The sequence below is a fragment of the Parasteatoda tepidariorum genome, chromosome 7, assembly GCF_982258835.1.
Source record: "Parasteatoda tepidariorum strain Cologne lab strain chromosome 7, Ptep-v5.0, whole genome shotgun sequence".
NCBI classification, from domain to species: domain Eukaryota; kingdom Metazoa; phylum Arthropoda; class Arachnida; order Araneae; family Theridiidae; genus Parasteatoda; species Parasteatoda tepidariorum.
The window spans coordinates 20,162,484-20,176,878 of NC_141761.1; the positions used below are offsets into that span (position 1 = coordinate 20,162,484).

General features: G+C 29.4%; 1 protein-coding gene across 5 annotated transcripts in view; it reads right to left on the reverse strand.

Annotated features, from left to right (window-relative positions):
* The window catches only part of LOC122271814 (voltage-dependent calcium channel subunit alpha-2/delta-3), a 485,956-nt gene that overhangs the window by 422,787 nt on the left and 48,774 nt on the right, over positions 1-14,395 (reverse strand). The window lies entirely within an intron of this gene.

A 14,395-nucleotide genomic window follows, 5' to 3' on the forward strand; every position in this document is an offset into this window, starting at 1 on the left:
GCAGTAAAAAGCCATAATACGATATAAAGAGATTTATTTAAAGTTAGGCTGATGGTTATAACTGTTCACATCCCCACTCCACAAGGGAGGGGGTGCGGACAAATCTCCGGATGGTTCCGGATGTGGACAAATCTCCGGATGGTTCAATCTCTGTAAGTATTTAATGCGAAAACCTTCGGTCTCGCATTAAATACTTACAGAGATTGATGTAATTAGGTTCCAGTCGTACATACTTTGTAACTCTACGCATTATGGAAAAATCATATAATGCTTCCTAATATGGAAGTGAAAGAGGGACAAGATTCTAAAAATAACTTCTCCCTTGAAATATAAATCTAATTATAATTCAATGGTATTTCAGCCTTGAATTCCCAAAATAGAATATCTCTACACTTACCCTTTAACGAAGACATTTTATGAAACCGAAAGAGTTTTAATGGTTTTATTAATACAAAAGTATTTATAATTTTTGTATTACATATATTATATATATATATATATATATATATATATATATATATATATATATATATATATATATATATATATATATAAACATATTTCAATGCTTTAAATTTTTAGTACACCACATATATAAATAATTTGGCAGTATGTCAGTTTTAGAATAAATCATTAAATCATTAAGTAACACTTCTTAACTATATGTAATCCACCCATTTAAATTGCTCAGTTCATATTCTGCGATGCATTGAGAGTAGGTTATTTCGTTAAAATGATAAATTGCCGCTTAAATGTCACAGAAACCATTACTAAAGAAAATGGCTTTTCTACTATCGATTCTTCAACAATTTGCACATGAACGTATTGTTCAGGGACATTGGAGGCTTTACCAAAGGCGAAAAATAGTAAAAAAAAAAAAAAATGAAATAAATTGATTGTCATTATAGCTGAAACAGTGAAAGAAAAACGATTCAACAACGGTAGAGTGAATATTGATATATCGATTTGTCCTTTTATTCATGCACACCAAACTAATAAAAAAGAGGTCCCAAGCGAAAGACGAGCGGGAAACATCACATTTCGAGTGTTAACATCTGGGAAAGTGATGGTTCTATTCAAATTAAGTTATTAGATGCCTCTCGTTACATTTTGAAAAATTTTCACCAATGATAATAAAAGATAGAAATGTTTTTTCTATGGAAAGAAAAGGGTAATTTGTACACGGTAAATGATAAAGTGGGATGGCAATTTAAAGAAATTTTTTCGATTGTAATGCATTTTTTATTCTTTTTTTCTCAAGTGAAATTATTTAAAAAATTTGTTTGGGATATTAGGTAAAATAGCATGTGCTCAAGTGTAATTCGAATAGAGATAAACGCTTTAGAAATTAGAACACAGATATATTTTGGAATAAAATAGTAATTCGTATGATGAATTTTTCGTTTAAATCTTTTATGAATAATCCTTGAGTTTAATAGATGTCATATGAAAAGAAAATATGTGTTTTGTCACTCTATTTACTGATTAAAATTTTAATGAAAATATGAAAGCATTTGAAGAACAGAATGTGAATTTTAACATAAAATAAACAAATACGCTGGCATTTGATGGTTATGCCGTATTATTTTAAGGTACTTAATTTAAGAACAGTTTTTTACATATTCAATGAAAATATTCACTAAAATATTTAATAAAATTTTATTCCACACGTACTATCCACATTAGTGCATGATAAAGTGATAGATGTCGCGTAGAGGTTAAAATAGCATAATTAGGGCACGATATTATCAAGGGGTCGATTAATAAACATCGCAGATTTAAAAAAAAAAATCTTAAATTTCAAATTATGCTTTGGAGACACTGAAAATATAAACATCAAAGATTGGAATCTTCTGCTCAAGTTGAAAATATCGACATGATGAAGTCATTGTATTATTAGTTAACCTTGAAGCTAAGATGCTTATTAATAATTTAACTGGGAGTACATTTTGAACGAATATAATCAAAATACCCAAAAATAATAAAACAAAAAGAATATCCTAAACTTTTTAATGCACCATTGTCCTTTTTAAATGCTTACCCAAGTTGTACCTGGCATGGTTGAATCTGTCGTCAGTTATGTTTATTCTATTTTATTAAATCAGAGAGACGATTTAAGATTGAAACTAACGAATTTTGAGTCAAACATTACTAATATAGCGAAGCATCATCAAGCACATACTTCTCAGTGATTTAGGTAAACATTTGAATTTGAAAAAATAAAATTAGTCATTAAAAAAGCTTTTTTTTTTTCATTTTTCTTTCATTTTTTGATAAATGAGGTAGACAGAAAAGAATTATAAAATTTCTGGGGGTAGATAATCTAAAAAGTTTGGTGGCCCCTGATCTATAAATTTGGTTCTTTATAGAAACTTGTATAGAGACGACTATTGCATCTTGGACCAGGGCATTCCCCCCCCCCCTGCATTCTGTATAGGTAGTTAATACTTGTAATGATAGGTACTATTTGCTGTTTCAGGCTTTCCATGGTGCATTTTCCAGACAATTTTTTGTTGATAATTTGCTGCTCAGTAATTTTTTTTCAATCAGTTTAATTGGAAAATAAAACTTATAAGGGAGTTAAGTATCAAAAATGCCATTATAAACTAAGATAAATACTTATAAGTCTATATAACTTGGTTACATAATTTTAAGTCTTTTTAAATAAGTATATTTGAGATAAAATACTGCTGTAAAAAGTATTTTATTTTCGCCAGCGAAAACAAGAAAAAAGTATTTGCTTGTTTTATTTTGGACCTGTCTCTGCATTATAAGTCTAAGTGGTTCAAGGTTCATGCAGAAAACAGGGTCAGTAAAAATAAGTATACCTGTAAACAATACCATTTACAAAATAAAATATCCCAGTAGAATATTCTCTGTTATTACAATTATGATTAATTTGATTTATTTTAACTGATGCAGGCTACATGAAAAATAACTTTTAATTACAAAAATATCCAAACTCAATCAGCTAATACGTTATCCAATGTGTAAAATTTCACGTTCTGAATCACATATGGGTGTCTAAGGTATAAGCCCATGTTTTACATTATACCCAATTTCATTACGTAAATTTTTTTTAAGGGTATGACAAATTCGTTCACATGAAACATCACAACAAGATTTGCATGATGTATATCAGTCAAAGTTTCAAAGTTATTTGAATTATTGTTTCCTGCGAAAAAAGTAAATAAAAGAAATAAAACTATTCAAAAATTGGTATAATTGAAATTGGTACAAAATTTTTCCCTAAAAGATCTCAATGATAATCCTACATTTCTGCTGAACCTAGGATTTTTTCTTAGTTTCAACTTTCCAAATACTAGTACTTTCTCTTTAAAAAAAATGGTATATCGTTTGCCGAAATTTAATATGTAGGGGAGAGTGGGGTCAATTGTAACATTTTTTACTTAACTATTTTTAACTAGCAAAAAATCCAATATATTATTAGTATTAATTGACAGACGAGTAAAGTAGACTATCCTCTACTAGAAAAAAAATAAATACCTGATTTTAAATATTATTATATTAGTTATTAACAATTTTTGACAGTCGTGCAGTTGTTACAATTGTCCCCACTTACGGGGTCAATTGTAACAGTTCATAAATTCAACTAAAACATAGTTAATTATACATATTATCATAGTTGTGATATATTTTTTTATTGATCAAACTAGTAGTGATATTTTAGAAGTAAAAATAATAATGAGCAGAAACCTAAAGGGTTAAACTTTTAACTTTAAGGGGTTAAAAATTTTAATTTATGCTGTGAAAGGTGACAAATAAAATAATGCACATGCAACATAGTATAAATGATATAGGAAACTATTGGTGGTTCTTAAAGAGTTAAGTAATGGTTTGAAAACATAAGATTATTTATTTTCAGCTGTTACAGTCGTCCCTTTACTTATTGTTACAATTGTCCCCAAGACGCCATTTCAGCTTCATTTGTTAAAAACAATGCTAGTTAATTAACAAAACTAATCTTTTGTTTATTGAAATGTTAATTAAAGTGTCCACTTACATATTCGGTTACTAATTTTTATTTGTTTAAACAAAATTACTTTGTTACAATATAATATTCTAATACCAAAAAAAGTACTTGCGTGGCGTGAAAAAATCTTTTGTGATGTAACTCTTTCAAAAGTACATAAAAATGGTTGCCATCAGGGATGTACATGTAGATTTATTAAATACACCTTGTGCGCCACCTAGGAACCAAATTTTGAACCCGACAGTCGAAATTTTTGCTCTGTTACAATCGTACCCTGTTACAATTGACCCCACTCTCCCCTACTCCTCTTACAATGTATTTTGTCATAATTAAAGTCATAAATTTTATTTAGTTATAATACTCATGCATTTATTTTAAACTTTTTCTCAAAAAATTAAAAAGAAAAACTTTTTAAATCTCAGTAAAGCAAAGGTAAATTTTTTAAAATCCTAAATGACTTCTTTTGATAAAAAGAAATTTTTATTATCTATCCAAAACATACAAAAGTACATCTTAATTAAATTTCATTAAAAAAAAAATCCCCAGAATTCAATTCCTACTGTAATTTTTTGGAGTCTCCTAAATTCAACTAGTTATCAGAAATATGTTTTTCAAAATTTTTTATCCCTAAACTTTAAGTCTTTTTTATTTAATATTAATAGTTTTTCATATTTCAACAAAAATTATCTTTGCTTTTTGTTAGGCTTAATTATGCAGTAGCTTTTCTCATAAATAATAAAGGAACAAAATAAATGGCAATAACTCATAAAAACAGGCATAAATTGCACATTTTAAAATAGTTATCAGTTCTTTAAATATGTAAATTTAAGCAACATAATCCATTTACTTGGAAGCAGAAGCTAGGCTGTATTAATAAGCTCCGTGCCATAATGAAGCCTTGCATGCAAAAGTCGATTGATTTATCATTAATTTATTCCGCTCGTGGGATCTGGCATTTTCCGGAAAGGATTGCTGTGCTTGAGGTTAAATAGCCTCGTCCTCAATTCCTCTTAGAGCTATTAACTCTTCCTTATTGCTCTCAGCCTTTTCACATTGAGAGGAGTAGCTGTGACTCTGTGAATCTAAATTTTGTACAGCTATTTGGGTGCGTTGTAGTAGTAGATATAAACTAGATAGGATACATGAATTATGGGAAATTGTGAATTTAGTTGATTCAGTTTATGTTTGTATTATTGACGAGGAGGTTTAGTATGTTAGCGACACCGAGTAAATTATTGAAATCTAGTTCATGGAACTTCGAACATTGTTGGCTATTACGATGGAAGCAAGAAGAACATGCCAGAAAATACTGCTCTGGTTCAATTAACTTTAAGATACCACAAAGTTTGTGAAAACTTGAGCAATATTGATTATTGTCCCGATTGCCAAAAAGACGATAAAATGTATTACTATGTGTGCGATACTAAATTCACAGCGTTATGAAAAAAATTACTCGCTGAAAGCTTTGGAATATAGGGGAGAGTGGGGTCAATTGTAACAGGGTACGATTGTAACAGAGCAAAAATTTAGAGTGTTGGGTTCTAGATTTGGTTCCCAGGTGGCGCACAAGGTGTATTTAATAAATCTACATGTACACCCCTGCTGGCTTTTTTTTGGTGTTAGAATATTATATTGTAACAAAGTAATTTTGTTTAAACATATAAAAATTATTAACCCAATATGTAAGTGGACACCTTAATTAACATTTCAAAAACAAAAAGATTAGTTTTGTTAATTAACTAGCATTGTTTTTAACAAATTAAGCTGAAATAGCGTCTTGGGGACTATTGTAACAATAAGTAAAGGGACGATTGTAACAGCTGAAAATAAATATAATCTTATGTTTACAAACCATTACTTAACTCTTTAAGAACCACCAATAGTTTCCTATATCATTTATATTATGTTGCATATGTATTATTTCATTTGTCACCTTTCGCAGCATAAATTAAAATTTTTCACTCCTTAAAGTTAAAAGTTTAACCCTTTAGGTCTCTGCTCATTATTATTTTTACTCCTAAAATATCACTACTACTTTGATCAATAAAAAATATATCACAACTATGATAATATGTATAATTAACTATGTTTTAGTTGAATTTATGAACTGTTACAATTGACCCCGTAAGTGGGGACAATTGTAACAAGTGCACGACTGTCAAAAATTGTTAATAACTAATATAATAACATTTAAAATAGGGTATTTATTTTTTTTTCTAGTAGAGGATAGTCTACTTTACTCGTCTGTCAATTAATACTAATAATATATTGGGTTTTTTGTTAGTTAAAAATAGTTAAGTAAAAAATGTTACAATTGACCCCACTCTCCCCTACTCTGTGGGATTAAAATGGAAGAGAGTAAAATATGATAAAATAATAAGATTCTGTTTCATATTCATCAAAATACTTATTAATAAACAAATAATCAAAATAGTAAAAAAGCTAGTAAAAAATTTAATGTTATTGTTTAAGTTAATGTTTGCTAGATAGACGACGTGGTTTATCATTTATGTATACGACAGTAAATTAATTATTAAAATCTAATTCATGAAAGTATGAAACAGAGTTTTCTTCTGGAAAATATTGTACAAAACTATAATGAAAGCAAGCAAAGTCGATTAGAAGATACAATACACATTCATTATTTATAAGTGAATTACCAATAAAAAATATTACGAGAATAATAAAAAGATTGTATAAGTACGAGAATTATTTATTTAGTAAACATTTGCTATATAAACGATATAGGCTTATTCTCTCGTTAGCTACAGAAATGATAATATAAATCCAGTTTCTGAATAATTAAAGTCGTTAGAAAGCAAATAAGAAAGAATGCAAAAAAGAAAGAATGAATAAGGAAATAAAAACGCAGGCAAAAGATTGCAGAAACTGTTCAATGCTATTAAATAGACGATTATTTTAACATTTACGTGATGGTAATTTACACATTTAAGAACATAATAAAAACTTTCTAAGCTTTTAATACAATAAATCGTGTATATAAAAAAATAAAATGATAAAAAATCGAAAAGAAGTAAAACTTTAGTAAAAGAAACGGGTGGTAAATATGACATTTTCGTTGCTCTTTATGAATGGGTCTGTGAGCGACTGGACATTAACTACTGAGTTAGTTTCGATAGGGTACTTTTCCTCAGTAGTGGAGTCTTTTTCCGCACTTGTAACACACCTAAGGTTATTTTCAAAGACGACTTTTTTCGAATCGTTTTCTAAATAAAGTGTTGCCAAAATGTTTTTCTAAACTTTTTTTACTTCGACTGTACGGGAAAACGTTTTGGAAGTTGTAAAGCTGAAAGCATTACCAGAAAATCTCACTGCCAGGGGGGGTGGGTAGAAATTTGAAAGAGTGGAAAAAAAGAGGAAAAAAAAACTGTAACGAAATAAATAAAGATTTTTTTTATTTATATTTTCGATTAGATATAACGGATTGAATTTGGAAGAAGAGAGGCACTGTCGTAGTTCCGCTACTCGAATGCCTCATCTATTGGAATGGGGAAAACTTTTTTCGATGTTTTCTTATATCCAAAATAAAGAAACTAGAGAAGTTAAAATATATAAAAGATTTGGACTCTGGATTAAAGAATAAGTATTTTGTAAGAGAAAAAAAATATTTCCTTGCTACAGAAACATTTTTTTTTTTAGAATTACCAAGTTTATCTTAAAACTGTTTAAATGGCTATAATTTCTGAAGAGAAGATATGGTACAAACCTATGGAAGTTAAGTAGAACTATATGTAGTAGAACTATATTTTTTGTGAGCTGTGATCTAGCAAGTAATATTTCCATTCGGTATTTTCTTCCAAGTAATATATTAACTGTTAACTGAAAAAGACTAGCTGTTGAATGTATTTTTAAAGTTAGGATGTATATTAATAATTGAAGAATATTTGATTCTTATCTAATATTGACAAAAAATGACTAATTCTGCCAAGCTAAAGGGGCTGTATTTCTATAGCCTTTAATTGTTATGCCAAGTGTGGAAATACAGAGAATTGCGGCGTTGTGAACCGTAGCTGTAGATCTCATTGAAGTACTTAACTAGATCTGCTCTTCTTCTAATATCTAGTGGTCGTACGTCTGTCTCATACAGGGCTATAGTGGAAGGGCAGCTATTTTTAAGTCCTAAAATAATTGGAACTGTACTCTGTTGTACACGTTCCAATTTCCGTAGGTTGGTTTCATACGCGAAGAAGTAAGTTGCGTAGCCCTATTCCAAAATAGATCTTACTAGCTGAATATACGCGGTTCTAAGTGTGGCTGCATCCACCCCTTCCCAGTCTTGGCCAGCTAGATACTAAAGAATGAAGAGTTGTTTTCGAACCTTCGAAACTAAATGTTCTATATGTTTATTGCTGTTGAATTCGGGATCAAGAACGAATCGTAGGTACATGGGATGTTTTTCATGTGTGAAAGGGTAAGCATCGAAATACAGCCTTTGTTTATAGTTATATAGATGTCTATTGGTAGTGAAGAAAGTCGCTATGGATTTTGCTGGAGTGAAAGTTAATTTGTGTTCCTTTTGCAAATATAGAAAGGGCATCCAAAGTGGTGTTAAGGAGAGTTTCAATGTTTGCCACATCAGTACCAGAATTCCAAAGTACAATATCATCATCAAAGATAGCTATATCAAAGGCTATATCAAAACAGTATCAATGGCTTTAGATAAGTCTAAAAAAGTTACCACGATATGTCGGGATGGTTCAAAATTTTTAACATTCCTTATCTTTTGACAAAAGTATAGAACTTTATCTTTTGTACTGATTGTGCCCTTTTCTAACTACATATTTTTCGGGTGGTAACAGTCGATTAGAATCTAGAAAATAATGAAGTATTGATTGAAAGATTTTTTTCATTAGTTTAAAGTCATACTGGTTAGTGCTATGGGTCGTTTAGTAGTAAATTAGTTCAGTTATTGCTATTCACACTTATTTTTTTCTATGGTCTGACTGAAGTTGTAAAAGAGAAACTTGAAGGCAGTTAGGGCTTTCAATCGTTGGTCTTATGAAATACATACATTAGTCAACCAATACATTTAGCACACAGTTTCAACTATTTTATTTTGAAATTAAACTAGTTTACATAGCTTTAAAGCGCAGGTACTTATTAAAAATAATAAATAAGCACTTTCATAAGTAAAGCGAGTTTACTAGGGAAAAAAAGATGTACTTTTGTTATCTTATTTGGGAAATTGTTTAGACAGAACAGAAAATTTTGACATACAGAAATAACGTATATATTCTCGTTTATAAAGTGCTACATGTAAATTCAAAGTATTTTTAACTCATCTTACCTTCATAAAGTTTAGATGTTTGAAAATTTTGGAAATATTGTTCAAGAAAACGAAGCTTCGTTACTTACCTGCAAAAGAAAATGATCGTAATCAAAAGATAAAAGGATAATATGCATACATAGATTAATAACAAATATGCAGTGAATTTCTTACATAAATTTAAATATCTACAATATGACTTTTTTACTGCTCCTATATCAGTTTTTTGAACAATCTCCAGGTCAATATTTCCATATTTAATGACATGAGGCTACGTCAGTCATATATAACTTATGAAGCTAACTTATTCAAATTTCTTACATTCTAAGAATTCCTCAAAAACTTTACTTCTGGCAGAATAATAGCATTTGTTATCAAATATTTACACAATTCCTTAGAAGAAAATATTCATTTATTTAAAAGCTATAGTAGCCTAAAGTAGAACTTAATTTTTTTTCATTCGTTCGCACTCTATTCGGCTATTTTTTTTAGCTCGAAGGTTCACAAGATCATAATTTGAAACCTCCTACTCATTTAGGCAAAATTTTGGGTAGCACATGTGTATCAAGTTTACTTAATTTGTCAGAAGAAATCAGATGTTTTTTTTTTAATTTTTTTTATTTTTTAAATTGGAGCATACAATATGTTTTTATAGAAACATTGGAAATAATTTCCAAGAACGTTTGAACAGGATGGGATAAATATGAACTAAATAGTAATTATTAAAATCAAAGGAAATAAAATTCCTTATTTATGTGTCGTGATCACAAATTTATAATAAAAACACTCAATAACGTAAGTTATTACTATTTATGGGGTGTAATAAAAATAAGACGCAAATTAAATCTTAATAATTAAAATCAAAATATAAATGCGTGTTTGCAGAACAGTACTTCATCAGGGGACACACTGCCTGCAAACACACAGGAGCCTTTCTGTTGTTAGTGGATTAAACCAAAACTAACAGTGCCCCGAGTTCCCTTAATGAAAAGACAAAAATAGAACTTTTTACCACAATTTAAAAGCACTAAAAATCTGAAAATAAATCACACCTAAAAGGTATAAAATTTAAACCAATTAATGAAACGCCCCCATCAAAACACAATATAAATACATGTAAGTAAAATGAAAGTTACAGTTAATAAAAGTAAAAATATTCCGAATCAGTAAGAGAAAAAATCAAGTGCTAACATCTGTGTTGGAAAGTCAATGAGCAATAAAATCTCCATCCGCATAGGCCTGTTTATGCGGGCTTCAATATCGGCCAAATTAACCCAAAGTATTTAAAATATTTTGAATCAAGATATCAAAATTATAGTAGTTAAAAGGAAATTTATTTTTTAGACAGAAACACAGCGCAAAACTATTATAAACTCAATTATTTTGTTAAGCCTATTAAAGAGCAAGGGTCAATCAAATGAAAAGCTACATTTTCAATTAGTTCAAGAGAGTACTTTTTTTTTGTTGGTGTAGAAAAAAACTTGACTTCTATGGATGGCCATGTATTTCTGCTTATTAAATAATTAGAAATGCCAAAAACATGCTATAAACTAAGGTAGATTATAAGATTATATAAAGAATAATGTCATCTTTCGAATAAATATAACTAAACGGTAAAATGTCTCAAGCTTTTTAATCATTTCTTAATGATTTTAAATGTACACTTTCAATTTTGGAGATTTTTTGTCCATTGATTAATTTTAAAAGCTATTGAAAACAAGATTTTTTTAAAAAATGAATTTGGTTTTCTTGTAAAGCTGATTAATAACACAGAAGTACAAAAGAATTCTCTTTTAAAAGATTTAGGAGAGTGGCGATGAAAATGTTATTTCCTCTGCAAAGAAAATAAAAAAAATTTATTCAACAGAAATATTCTTTTGAATATTTCATGAATCTTTCTGTTAACAAGAATGTTTTAAAATATGAGATTTATTGTCGGATTAAAAGGGAGGCGGAAAAATCATGAGGGCAATAAGATCTACAGTTGCTTACTTTTCATTTTAGCCTCGTCAAATTTCCACTTCTTATAACGTCTTCTTCATTATGATTGAAATGTGAGAGTACGTCATATGCCAATCGATAAATCAGCAATAAAGCAAAAGCGCTGATAAACATGAAAGACGAGACTGGCAAAAAGAAAATTGTTCATTGTCAATCTCAGTTCCAAAAGGAACATCCGACATGCCTTAGAACAGCTGTAGAAGTTTTCATTCGGCAGCTCTGAAGTTCTACAATAGAGCAAGCTTCAAAATATAAATTCTTTTTGGAACTAATATGTTTTTTTATCTATTGTTTTTCTTTTAAAACTTTATTCTCAGTTGCAGTGTCATCATCTTCATCGTTTCCCTTGTCTTTTCATCGCTTGTCATTCTTCTTTTCCCTTAGTCTATAAGAGTTTTGTGTTCGCTCTATCATTCTATCATCTTTCTATCATCTCTTGTATCCATCCAACGAAAATTACTCAAGCACGAAATGGCAACAGATGCTGCTCGCTTCTCATTGGTCCGATCCACCGTGAAAGACCAAGGCGCTCCAATAGAAGGACGGATTTTAGTTATGACTTGGTTCTGCTGTGATACACGGTTTGTTAAGTAATTTTTTTTTTTTACTTCCTATTATATTCTAAATTCTCTGCGCCGTCCGAAGGAAAGCAAAATACAATAGATTGTTGTTAGCGGTTTTGGAATTATTCCGCTCTGATAAATTAAAAGTTTTGCAATTTGATGTTTAGAAATTAAGACTTGCATTGAGATAGAAGATTAAAAAAAATTAATTATAAGGACTTCCGAAAATTTTACTTAAGTTAAATTTTCAATACACAGTAAATTGATTAGAAGTATACAAAGAGAATTTTGTGTCTTTTAATTTTTTTTTCCTTAAAAAATTTATGCAATGTCAAAATTAAATTTTAAAATGTTTTGTGAAAGTATTTAATTAATATCGAATCTTTGATAAGTTCACGTATTTTCATGAAGTTGTTCGAGACACGTTTATTGTATTCTTAAACGCTCTTAATTAAACTTAAACTATGTTTTGTAAAATATTTTTTTAATTTGTATTTCTTTATGTCATGTTGATTCGCTATTTTTGCAGGGTGAGATAAATTATTATAAACCATTAAATAAATCAAGGAAAAAATTCATTTCATTTTCCTTTAATAACCAGAAAAAATAATATTTGTAAATTTAGATGATAAATAATTTGAATAAAAGAATACATTGTGTAGCAAGTTTATAAGGATATTCGGTAACGGCGGGTTTTTTTTTAACATAGAAATTTAAACATTGTTTTAAAAAGTTTACATTGATTTTTATGATAAGCAAAGTTTTGACTAGTAAAATTTATTTTAAAATATGTCTATAACACGTTTTCGAGGACAGCTCAAGAAATAAAGAACCAAATTAAATTAAATTTTAAATGGAAATGCATAACATAACAAAATTAATAATAACAAAAAGGCAGTAATTTGAACTCATGACCATGAAGTAACGGACATCGTGGCAAGGTAGTTAAAGAAATGACATTTCTGGGAGGTCTAATATCGAATATGAATCAATTAAATTCAAAGCAGGTTGGTCTTTCATATGGTTTACAAGATAATAAATTGTATGGGGCAATAAATCTCACTTCTTTATAAAAGCAATTTTTTCATCCCAGACAGGTTTTTGAGAAGGAAGTGGTGCACCTAATTGCTCTGCCAGGCCAGCTCCATTGGATTCGTACCTGAATCCAATTAGAATCTTGCTAGAAACTCTATGTTCTGGATATTTTGGCTTAAAATGTTCCTCTACAAGCCCAATTCTGAGTTAAGTCGCAGTTTTGAGATTATTCTCAAAAATGAACTATGACAGCCCCTATTACTAAACTTTCAGAGGGCTGTAAGATCTCAGCCTTGAACCTTAAAAAACCTTAATTCCTGACTCTTCAGGTCAAAAAAGAGAGTCAGGTGCAGGCAACATGAACCTCGGGCATAGGTGTAGCCTTTGTTGTCTTAACTGATGAGTCTAGATATAGCCTGAATAATCCTTTTAGCCTTAAAATATATAGCCGATATTGGGATGTCTATATCTTAAAATATAGATCCTAGAAAATTTTAGGATATTGGACTAATATTAATTTCTATATGGAAAAATTATAGGCTTACAATATCAGGGTATTTATATTTTGTAATATTGGTGCGAAATAGGAACAAATCTTTTTTCAAATTTTAAAGCCATTCTGGAACCAATATTACAAGATCTAGACTCCCTAAAATCGGGCCCTCCGTGCAGTTCTGGTATGATCTATTTTAAGTCAATTTTGATCCCTACTTGCGATGAAGATAAAAATTACTGTTATGGGTGAATATAAACGTGCTCACATATTTAGAGGACCAATTACAATCCGGTATCATCCCTCTAACCTTATGCCTGGGCTTGAGTGATGTTAGGTTGCTGCAAAGGACTAGAGACCAATATAAAATTCTTTAGAGGTGCTGACGCCCTACCCCAAAAATTTAATGGATGAAAACACATGTTTATTCTGAGATCAGCTGGTCTAGGAATATCCTGAATCTGAAGATATTCAGAATGTGGATTATATTGTCAAATCTCTCTGATCTAAATTCCATTTAGCACAACTTGGAATGCTTTAGGTAGAGCAATTGCAGCTCCACAAAGCTTGTATTGACCCTTTAATCCTTTTTCTTGAAAATCCGATTATTAAATCAAAAATTATAATGTAGTTCCATTTTTTTTTTGGCACTTTGCTTTCCTTGAGATTTGATAAAAAATGCAAATTAGTTTCTTGATTAGTGAATAACTTATTAGAAGAAAATATTAGATGACATTCTGTAAACATTAATCGTTTTAGGATAAAAAAATTAATTTATTCAGTAGTTGGTAAACGAGTTATAAATACGGAGATTGAAAAAATAACGGAAACACTTTTATACCAACACAGTTTTTGATATTTCTTCAAAAAATAGTTAGAGAATCATTTCATAAATTTAGAAATGGTTGGGTTATGTGATTTCTCATACTTATCGATAAAATTGAAGGCTTTTAGAGGATTGAAGAATAGGCAAAAAATTACAAACGGATTTATTTTTTTTTTCAAAAATCATTTGAAGGCTA